Genomic DNA, 11,925 nt, shown 5'->3' on the forward strand with positions numbered 1-11,925 from the left:
TCAGTACACACATTTCAAAACAAAAATGCATTTAAAAACATGCAACACTGCAGTGCACTTTGGTCTACAAAAAAGTCCACCACGAAGGACTTTTCACTACACACATTCTAAAACAAAATGCATTTAAAAACATGCAAAAATGCAGTGCATTTTGGTCTACAAAAAAGTCCACCACGAAGGACCTTTCAGTACACACTTCAAAACAAAAATGCATTTAAAACATGCAAAACTGCAGTGCACTTTGGTCTACAAAAAAGTCCACCACAAAGGACTTTTCACTACACATATTTTAAAACAAAATGCATTTAAAAACATGCAAAAATGCAGTGCACTTTGGTCTACAAAAAATATCCACCACGAAGGACTTCTCAGTGCACACATTTAAAAAAAAAATTTAAGAAATCATGCAAATGCGGTGCACTTTGGTCTTGAAAAAAATCCACTACAAAGGAATCTTCAGTAGAGTCCATTTCAAACAAAGTGCATTTAAAAACATGCAAAAATGCAGTGCACTTTAGTCTACAAAAAAAGTCCAACACAAAGAACTTTTTCAGTACACACATTTTAAAATAAAAATGTATTTAAAAAATCATGCAAATGCAGTGCGGTATTTAGATTGAAGCAGTGCAGTTTTATGTCCGATGCAGTGCGTCTCGTCGATTTTGGTGTCGTGAAAAACAGAGTGTCCGCATTTCAGTAATTTGGAAACTGCTCTTAAACCATAATGATTTAGAGAGAGTGCTCTACATGCAAAAGTTGCGCCTCGTCGATACCTTTCCAACGGCATATCATTTACATCATTCCGATGAATGGTTTGAACAAATTTACGAAAATACGTTCGCTGTTACTCACCGGCAGCCGCATTGTTTTCAGAATTAATTTAAACTCGTAAGGAATCTGAAAACAAGTTCTACATATGAAAGTTGCGTCTTATCCATAGCTTTCCAACGACGTATTACACGCCTCATTTCAACAAATGGTTCAAAAACAAAAGTGAAAACAGTACCGAAAAATGATTTTTTTAAAAAAAAACATAATTCCACGATTTAGTAAATTTGAAACTGCTCTTAAACGGTAAGGAATCGGAGAGAGTGTTTTACATAAAAAAGATGCGCCTCGACGATATCTATTCAACGACGTATCATTTGCTTCATTCCGACAATCAGTTTAGAAAAAAATTCAAAAAAACGCTCACTGCCACTCGTCATCCACCGCACCATTTTCAAAACTGCTCTTAAACCGTGAGAAATCTCGAAAAGTGTTCAACATGGAGAAGTTGCGCCTAATCCATAGCTTTCCAACGATATATTATATGCGTCATTCCGATAAGCGGTTAAAAAACTAGAGTGAAAACAGTACCAAAAAACAACGCGTGCAATTTTTTTCGACACGAAGTTCACTCGATTGAGTTGTGCAGCACACTTGGTTTAAAAATGACGTGCACTTGCGTTGAGCGTGCAGTGCGGAAGTATTATCAAAATAGTTATTCTGCTAATATTAACAGAATAGACGGGCTGTGTATATATTAGAGAATTCATTGTTTGCAAACATTAGAGAATTCATTCAAAGAAAGAGACGGGCAGTGTATATATTCGAGAGATGGACAGTGTATATATTAGCAGAATAGACGGGCTTTGTATATATTCGAGAGATGGGCAGTATGAAAATATATGTATATACACTATACTCATTGTGCAATATTAGAGAATTCATTCAAAGAAAGAGATTTTTTGGTACATAATACAATTAAAATTTTGCAAAATTAAAATTTTCAATAATGTACATTACTACTGTATGACAATGAATAGTATAACTATTATTTGCAAACATCATTATTTGGTTAAGTAAAAGGAAATTATATTAATAAAATTGTAATATTCTACACTTAGTTTAAAATAAGTAAAAAAGTTTAGTATAAAAATATTTGTTTTACGTCGAAACAAGTCATGATGTAAAACATTTATGGAAAAACGAGCAAGAATGGCAAAATAAGACAATGATCTAGAGATATCTCTAGTGAGGATGGTTGGTCTCACTAGGAAAATTGAGGTGCTCCAAGTATTTCTGGAACATGATCTATGTCTTGCTACGAATTCAACATGAGGTCTGACACTTCTAAGTTCAGCAGCTTCTAGAGGAAACACTGTGGTGGCTACTGAACTACTTGCATGTTGTCCAGATGCTCCATGATGGCAAGCAACCACATGGTAAATGAGTCCACGTGAAATTGTGATCTATGAGCGGACAAATTTCGTGAAGTTCATTATTGAAACTCACTAGTTCCGCAGCCTGATCAACATCAGACACAACAACAGGAAAACATTATTGCATTATACAATTGCGATGTGCTGCCAAATATTGTTGCAATATTGCTATCTCATCCTAACATTGATACAACCATCATTGACAAGACGGGTGCTCCACCTGCTTGGGAGTTACAGTGTGCATTTGATCATGCAAAAGCCATAGATTAGGTAAAAATACCATTGTTGAAATATGTTTTAGAGTTGTGTCATACACTTTAATTAACATTGCGTATTTTCTTGAATCCTTGCAGAACTAAGTGTGCTTGCTACTTTTTGATGCTTACCCTCGAGATGTTGCTTCAATCTGCCATATGCTGGAGCAAGCTAAGATCACAAATACCTCGATGTTACTTTTATGTGCCGGTTTAATATGCCTGGATGTTATGGCTCGGAGAAAGGAAAAAAAAGGTTCTTCCAGTACTATCAAAAAACCCGCATTCAAGGTTTTTCTCATATTAGATACTTTGGCAAAAGTATCCAATCATATGCCCCACAATACCTGAACCAGCCGCTCCAGTAGCCATATGTATAGCACCATTGATACGTCTCCAACGTATCTATAATTCTTTATTATTCCATGCTGTTATATTATCATTCTTGGATATTTTACAATCATTTTATAGCAACTTTATATCATTTTTTGGGACTAACCTATTGACATAGTGCCCAGTGCCAGTTACTGTTTTTTTGCTTGTTTTTACTTCACAGAAAATTAATACCAAACGGAGTCCAAATGCAGCGAAACTTTTTAGAGATTTTTTCTAGACCAGAAGACACAAGATGGGCCAATAAGTACCCGAGGGGTGCCCCGAGGGGGGCACAACCCACCTGGCTGCACCTGGGGGCCCGAGCATGCCCTGGTGGGTTGTGCCCACCTCGGTGGCCTCCCGCACCGCCTCTTTGCTCTATAAATACCCCAATATTCCAGAAACCCTAGGGGAATCAACAAAAAACAATTCTAGCCGCTACAAGTTCTAGAAACTATCTAGACACCATCACGGAGGGGTTCATCATCCTCATTGGTGCCTCTCCGATGATGCGTGAGTAGTCCATTGTAGACCTATGGGTCCGTAGTTAGTAGCTAGATGGCTTCCTCTCTCTCTTTTGATTCTCAATACAATGCTCTCTTGGAGATTTATTTGATGTAACTCTTTTCTGCGGTGTGTTTGTTGGGATCCAATGAACTTTGAGTTTATGATCAGATCTATGTTTTTATCCATGAAAGTTATTTCACTCTTTTGATCTCTTATATGCATGATTACTTATAGCCTCGTATTTTTGTTGGGAAACGTATCATGCAATTTAAAAAAAAATCCTACGTTCACACAAGATCTATCTAGGAGATGCATAGCAACAAGAGGGGAGAGTGTGTCCACGTACCCTCATAGACCGAAAGCGGAAGCGTTAACTTAACGCGGCTGATGTAGTCGAACGTCTTCTCGAATCAACCAATCAAGTACCGAACGTACGACACCTCCGAGTTATGCACACGTTCAGCTCGATGACGTCCCTCGAACTCTTGATCCAGCAGAGTGTCGATGGAGTCGATGAGTTCCGTCAGCACGACGGCGTGATGACGGTGTTTGTGAAGTGATCCGCGCAGGGCTTCGCCTAAGCATTACAACAATATGACCGGAGGAGTAAACGATGGAGGGGGGCACCGCACACGGCTAAACAGTTGATGTCCTTTGGAGTGACCCCTTGCCCCCGTATATAAAGGAGGAGGGGAGGAGGCCGGCCACAAGGGGCACGCCAAGGGAGGAGAAGTCCTACTAGGACTCCTATTGGGATTCGGCCCCCCTTTTCCTTCTACCGGAGAGGGAAAGGGGGAAGGAGAGGGAGAGGGAGAAGGAAAGGGGGGCGCCACCCCCTTCGCTAGTCCAATTCGGCCTTCTACCTTGTGGGGGGTGCACCAGCCCCTTGTGGGCTGGTTAGCCTCCCTCCTATGGCCCGTATCTTACACCGGGGGGTTTTGGTAACCCCTCCAGTACTCCGGTATGTACCCGATACACTCCGGAACCCTTCTGGTGTCCGCATACTACCTTCCAATATATCAATCTTTACCTCTCGACCATTTCAAGACTCCTCTTCATGTCCGTGATCTCATCCGGGACTCCGAACAACCTTCGGTAACTAAAACACATAACTCATATAATACATATCGTTATCGAACGTTAAGCATGCGGACCCTACGGGTTCAAGAACTATGTAGACATGACCGAGACACCTCTCCGGTCAATAACCAATAGCGGAACCTGGATGCTCATATTGGTTCCCACATATTCTACGAAGATCTTTATCGGTCGAACCGCAATGTCAACATACGTTATTCCCTTTGTCATCGGTATGTTACTTGCCCAAGATTCGATCGTCGGTATCTTCATACCTAGTTCAATCTCGTTACTGGAAAGTCTCTTTACTCATTCCATAATGCATCATCCCGCAACTAACTCATTAGTCAGATTGCTTGCAAGGCTTCATATGATGTGTATTACCGAGAGGGCCCGAAGATACCTCTCCGACACTCAAAGTGACAAATCCTAACCTCAATCTAAGCCAACCCAACAAACACCTTTGGAGATACCTGTAGAGCATCTTTATAATCACCCAGTTACGTTGTGATGTTTGATAGCACACAAGGCATTCCTCCGGTGTCCGGGAGTTGCATAATCTCATAGTCGAAGGAATATGTATTTGACATGAAGAAAGCAGTAGCAATAAAACTGAACGATCATTATGCTAAGCTAACAGATGGGTCTTGTCCGTCACATCATTCTCCTAATGATGTGATCTCATTTATCAAATGACAACACATGTCCATGGCTAGGAGACTTAACCATCTTTGATTAACGAGCTAGTCTAGTAGAGGCATACTAGGGACACGGTGTTTTGTCTATGTATTCACACATGTATAATGTTTCCGGTTAATAAATTCTAGCATGAATAATAGACATTTATCATGATATAAGAAAATATAAAATAACAACTTTATTATAGCCTCTAGGGCATATTTCCTTCAGTCTCCCACTTGCACTAGAGTCAATAATCTAGTTCACATCGCCATGTGATTTAACACCAATAGTTCACATCTGTATGTGATTAACACCCCATAGTTCACATCGCCATGTGACCAACACTCATAGGGTTTACTAGAGTTAATAATCTGGTTCACATTGCTATGTGATTAACACCCAAAGAGTACTAAGGTGCGGTCATGTTTTGCTTGTGTGAGATGTTTAATCAACAAATCTGCCACATTCAGAGCCATATGTATTTTGCAAATTTTCTGTGTCTACAATATTCTGCATGGAGCTACTCTAGCTAATTGCCCCCACTTTCATCCGGATCGGTGTAAAAGCTTGCGTTGACATAACTCTTTACGATGAACTCTTTATCACCTCCATAACCAACAAATATTTCCTTAGTCCTCTTACGTAACTAAGGATAACTTTGACCACTATCCACTGATCCACTCCTGAATCACTATCATACCCCCTTGCCAAACTCATGATAAGGTACACAATAAGTCTGGTACACAACATAACATATTTTATAGAACCTATGGCTGAGGCATAGGGAATGACTTTCATTCTCTTTATATTTTCTATTGTGGTCGGGTTTTGAGTTTTACTCAACTTTACACCTTGTGATAGTACATGCAAGAACTCCTTCTTTGACTGTTACATTTTGAACTACTTCAAAATCTTGTCAAGGTTGTACTTGTTGAAAATCTTATCAAGCGTCTTGATCTATCTCTATAGATCTTGATGCCAAATATGTAAGCAGCTTCACCGAGGACTTTCTTTGAAAAACTCCTTTCAAACACTCCTTTATGCTTTCCAGAAAATTCTACATCATTTCCGATCAACAATATGTCATTCACATATACTTATCAAAAAGGCTGTAGAGCTCCCACTCACTTTCTTGTAAATACATGCTTCACCGCAAGTCTGTATAAAACTATATGCTTTGATCAACTTATCAAAGCGTATATTCCTACTCTGAGATGCTTGCACCAGTCCATACATGGATCGCATGAGCTTGCACATTTTGTTAGCACCTTTAGGATTGACAAAACCTTCTGGTTGTATCATATACAACTCTTCTTTAATAAATCCATTAAGGAATGCAATTTTGATATCCATTTGCCAGATTTCATAAAATGCGGCAATTGCTAACATGATTCGGATAGACTTAAGCATCGCTACGGTCGAGAAACCTCTTTGCGACACGTTGAGCTTTGCAGACAGTAACATTACCATCAGCGCCAGTCTTCTTCTTGAAGATCCATTTATTCTCTATGGATTGCCGATCATTGGGAAAATCCACCAAAGTCCATACTTTCTTCTTTATACATGGATCCTATCTCAGATTTCATAGCCTCAAGTCATTTATTGGAATCTGGGCTCATCATAGCTTCTTCATAGTTCGTAGGTTTGTCATGGTCAAGTAACATGACATCTGCTACCTCTTGAGCTTGCGTTGGTTTCCCTTCAAGAGGAAAGGGTGATGCAACAAAGTAGCGTAAGTATTCCCCTCAGCTTTGAGAACCAAGGTATCGATCCAGTAGGAGACGACGCGCAAGTCATTGAATACCTGCACAAACAATCAAGAACTTGCAACCAACGTGATAAAGGGGTTCTCAATCCCTTCATGGTCACTCGCAAAAGTGAGATCTGATAGAGATAGATAAATGATAAAGTAAATATTTTTGGTTTATAGATTGGAAAGTAAAGATTGCAAAATAGTAGATCGAAAACTAGCACGAGATTCAATAATATGGAAAAGAGACCCGGGGGCCATAGGTTTCACTAGTGGCTTCTCTCAAGATAGCATATATTATGGTGGTTGAACAAATTACTGCCGAGCAATTGATAGAAAAGAGCATAATTATGATTACATCTAAGGCAATGATCATGAACATAGGCATCACGTCAGTGTCAAGTAGACCGACTTCTGCCTGCATCTACTACTATTACTCCACACATCGACCGCTATCCAGCATGCATCTAGAGTATTAAGTTCATAAAGAACGGAGTAACACATTAAGCAATATGACATGATGTAGAGGAATTAACTCAAGCAATATGATGAAAACCCCATCTTGTTATCCTCAATGGCAACAATACAATACGTGAATTGCTGCCCCTACCATCACTGGGAAAGGACACCACAAGATTGAACCAAAAGCTAAGAACTTCTCCCATTGCAAGAAAGATCAATCTAGTAGGTCAAACTTAACCGATAACTCGAAGAGACTTGCAAAGATATCAAATCATGCATATAAGAATTCAGAGAAGAACCAAATAATATTCATAGATAATCTTGATCATAAATCCACAATTCGTCGGATCTCGGCAAACACACCGCAAAAGAGTATTACATCGAATAGATCTCCAAGAACATCGAGGAGAAGTTGGTATTGAGAATCAAAGAGAGAGAGGAAGCCATCTAGCTAATAACTATGGACCCGAAGGTCTGTGGTAAACTATTCACGCTTCATTGGAGAGGTAATGGTGTTGATGTAGAAGCCCTCTGTGATCGAATCCCCCTCCGGCACATCGCCGAAAAAGGCCCCAAGATGGGATCTCACGGGTACAGAAGGTTGTGGCGGTGGAAAAGTGGTTTCGTGGCTCCCCCTCATGTTTTTAGGGTATAAGAGTATATATAGGCGAAATAACTAGGTCAGGGGAGCTACGAGGGGCCCACGAGGGTGGGGGCGCGCCCACCCCCTGGGCGCGCCCTTCCGCCTCGTGGCTTCCTCATTCTGTCTCCAACTTCATCTCCAAGTCTTCTGGTTTGCTTTCGGTCCAAGAAAGATCATTGCGAAGGTTTCATTCCGTTTGGACTCCGTTTGGTATTCCTTTTCTGCAAAACTCTAAAATAGGCAAAAAAACAGAAATTGGCACTGGTCCCTCGGTTAATAGGTTAGTCCCAAAAATAATATAAAATAGCATATTAAAGCCCATTAAACATCCAAAACAGATAATATAATAGCATGGAACAATAAAAAATTATAGGTACGTTGGAGATGTATCAAGCATCCCCAAGCTTAATTCCTGCTCGTCCTCAAGTAGGTAAATGATAAAAATAGAATTTTTGATGTGGAATGCTACCTAACATATTTATCCATGTAATTTTCTTTATTGTGGCATGAATGTTCAGATCCGAAAGATTCAAGACGAAAGTTTAATATTGACATAAAAACATAATACTTCAAGCATACTAACAAAGCAATCATGTCTTCTCAAAATAACATGGCCAAAGAAAGTTATCCCTACAAAATCATATAGTCTGGCTATGCTCTATCTTCATCTCACAAAATATTTAGATCATGCACAACCCTGGTTTCAGCCAAGCAATTGTTTCATACTTTAGTATTTTCAACCTTTTTCAATCTTCATGCAATACATGAGCGTGAGCCATGGACATAACACTATAGGTGGAATAGAATGGTGGTTGTGGAGAAGACAAAAAGGAGAAGATAGTCTCACATCAACTAGGCATATCAAAGGGCTATGGAGATGCCCATCAATAGATATCAATGTGAGTGAGTAGGGATTGCCATGCAACGGATGCACTAGAGCTATAAGTGTATGAAGGCTCAAAAAGAAACTAAGTGGGTGTGAATCCAACTTGCTTGCTCACGAAGACCTAGGGCATTTTGAGGAAGCCCATCCGAGGGAGTTCCGGACTAGGGGTGTCCGGATAGCCGAACTATCATCATCGGCCGGACTCCCAGACTATGAAGATACAAGATTGAAGACTTCGTCCCGTGTCCGGATGGGACTTTCCTTGGCGTGGAAGGCAAGCTTGGTGATACGGATATATAGATTTCCTACCATTGTAACCGACTCTGTGTAACCCTAGCCCTCTCCGGTGTCTATATAAACCGGATGGCTTTAGTCCATAGGACGAACAACAATCATACCATAGGCTAGCTTCTAGGGTTTAGCCTCCTTGATCTCGTGGTAGATCCACTCTTGTAACACACATCATCAATATTAATCAAGCAGGACGTAGGGTTTTACCTCCATCAAGAGGGCCCGAACCTGGGTAAAACATCATGTCCCTTGTCTCCTGTTACCATCCGCCTAGACGCACAGTTCGGGACCCCCTACCCAAGATCCGCCGGTTTTGACACCGACATTGGTGCTTTCATTGAGAGTTCCTCTGTGCCGTCACCATCAGGAAGGATGCCTTTTCCCGTCTTTAAAGACGGCACCGTCGTCAAGGGAGCTTTGGCCGCCGGCCAGACTATCCGGCTAGGCGGTTTTCTTATGACCGCCTGTTCGGCCACCGCTCCGACAATGACCTCTCAGGTCATTAAAAGCGATCTTCACGTCAGCTCGGAATTCGCCGAGCAGCTAGATCCGATTGAGCTCTCCTCCGTAAACGAGCTCTTGGATCGCATCGCCGCCCTGGGAGTCGCTACCGACTACGATCAGATTGGGCTTAAAACCGATCTGAGAGAAATTAACTCTCCCCAGGTTACCCACCACGTTGTTGTGGTAGAGGAACAATGCGGCGACTCTTCTTCTATGTTAAAAACCAACTATGTCCGGATTCCCGATCCCTCCATGCCGGATTCCCGCGGAGGGACGGACGCTAATCAAATACTGAACCTAAAGTCAGGCATCGGACCAGATTTGTTGGAAAGCGTCCAGCAAACCAAGCTTCCGAATCCGGAAGCTTCTTGGCCTTTGAGCCTCAGATCGGGCGGGGTTCCGAACTTGATTCCACCCGCCCACCCAAACATAAGCGATCTATCTCAAATACGGCAAGAGCCCGATGAAACAGTACATCATTACTGGGCCAGATTCCTCCTGGTTATGAACAGGATAAAGGACTGCCGTGAAGAAAGCGCGATTTCAATCTTCTGCAACAATTGCACGGACAAGGGAATCATAAACGCCATCAGTCGTCGCGAAGTTACACGCTTCGCCGACCTAGCGACCATTGTACAAAAATACTGCGCGATGGAGAGTGCCTGGAAAACCGAAACTAGGTTTTGGGACAATCCGGCCCTGAATACAACCCCAGTCCGAAATAAAAGGGTGCGTCATACTCAAGCACCTGGGTTAAAAACCAAAAAGCAAAAAACCCCTAAAGGGTACGGAACCGTACTGGAGGGATGGCTCAACGGACCCTGCAAAATCCACAGTACGGAGGGCGCCACTCCAACACATAGCCTTCGAGCATGTTGGATATTACGGCAGGTGGCCAAAAGTGGCGAAGGCTTTTTAGCCCCGGGCAACCAGCCCAGCAGCACCAGTACGGTATTAACAGTCTTCGAGACTTTCGCATCAAATAACATGCGGAAACGAACAATCCGCAGCCTTGCCGAAGTCTACCAAGTAGCAACAACAAATCCATGGAGCGACACGGCTATCACCTTCAATGCCAGCGACGAACCTAAATTCCGAACAGCTAGAGCACCAGCCGCATTGGTCCTCAGTCCGATAGTGGACGGCTTTCGTCTTACCAAGGTACTCATGGATGGCGGCAGCGGATTAAACCTCATCTACGAGGAAACCCTTCAAAAAATGGAAATTGACTGGAGCCGCATTGAGCGAAGCAGCACAACCTTCAGGGGAATAATCCCTAGTCGAGAAGTACGCTGCACAGGAAAAATCACACTAGATGTAGTGTTCGGCTCGCCGGACAATTATAGGTCCGAAGAGGTCACGTTCCAAGTGGCCCCATTCGGCAGCGGATATCACGCTTTGTTAGGGCGAGAGGCATTCACAATCTTCCAAGCTATACCCCATTACGGGTACATGAAGCTCAAAATGCCCGGACCCAATGGAATAATCACTCTCGCCAGTGATCCAGATACAGCACTCCGCGCTGAAAATAAGACAGCCGCACTGGCCCTAGAGGCATTATCCGAAGCCCTAGCGGCAGAGGAACTAACTGCGCTGCGCTCCACGGTGGATAGGGACGATGTGATACTCGATAAGAGGTCCAAGTCCACCTCTTTTAAACCAGCAGACGAAATAGTCAAATTTCAGGTCCATCCAACGGACCCCACAAAGACGGCATCCATTGGGGCACAATTAAATCCTGATGTAGAAGCCGCACTACGAGAATTCCTTCGGGAAAATTGGGACATTTTTGCCTGGCACCCTTCAGACATGCCAGGAATCCCACGCAGGCTGGCAGAGCACAGCCTAAATATCCTAAAAGGATTCAAGCCAGTCAAACAAGCTCTTCGGCGATTTTCCGAACCCAAAAGACAGGCAATGGGAGAGGAGCTAGCCAAGCTCTTAGAAGCCGGATTCATCAGAGATATCAAACATCCGGACTGGCTAGCCAACCTAGTAATGGTACCAAAAAAGGACAAATCCTGGCGCCTCTGCGTCGATTTCAAAGACCTTAACAAGGCCTGTCCAAAGGACCCTTTCCCTCTCCCTCGCATCGACCAAATCATCGATGCTACCGCAGGGCACGATTCATTGTGCTTCCTCGATGCATACTCCGGATACCATCAAATCAAGATGGCGGAAAAAGACCAGGCCGCAACGGCATTCATTACTCCATATGGGCCATTCTGCTTCAACACAATGCCCTTCGGACTCAAAAACGCCGGCGCAACATATCAGCGCATGATTCAGAC

The sequence above is a fragment of the Triticum aestivum genome, chromosome 4B (assembly GCF_018294505.1).
Source record: "Triticum aestivum cultivar Chinese Spring chromosome 4B, IWGSC CS RefSeq v2.1, whole genome shotgun sequence".
NCBI lineage: Eukaryota > Viridiplantae > Streptophyta > Magnoliopsida > Poales > Poaceae > Triticum > Triticum aestivum.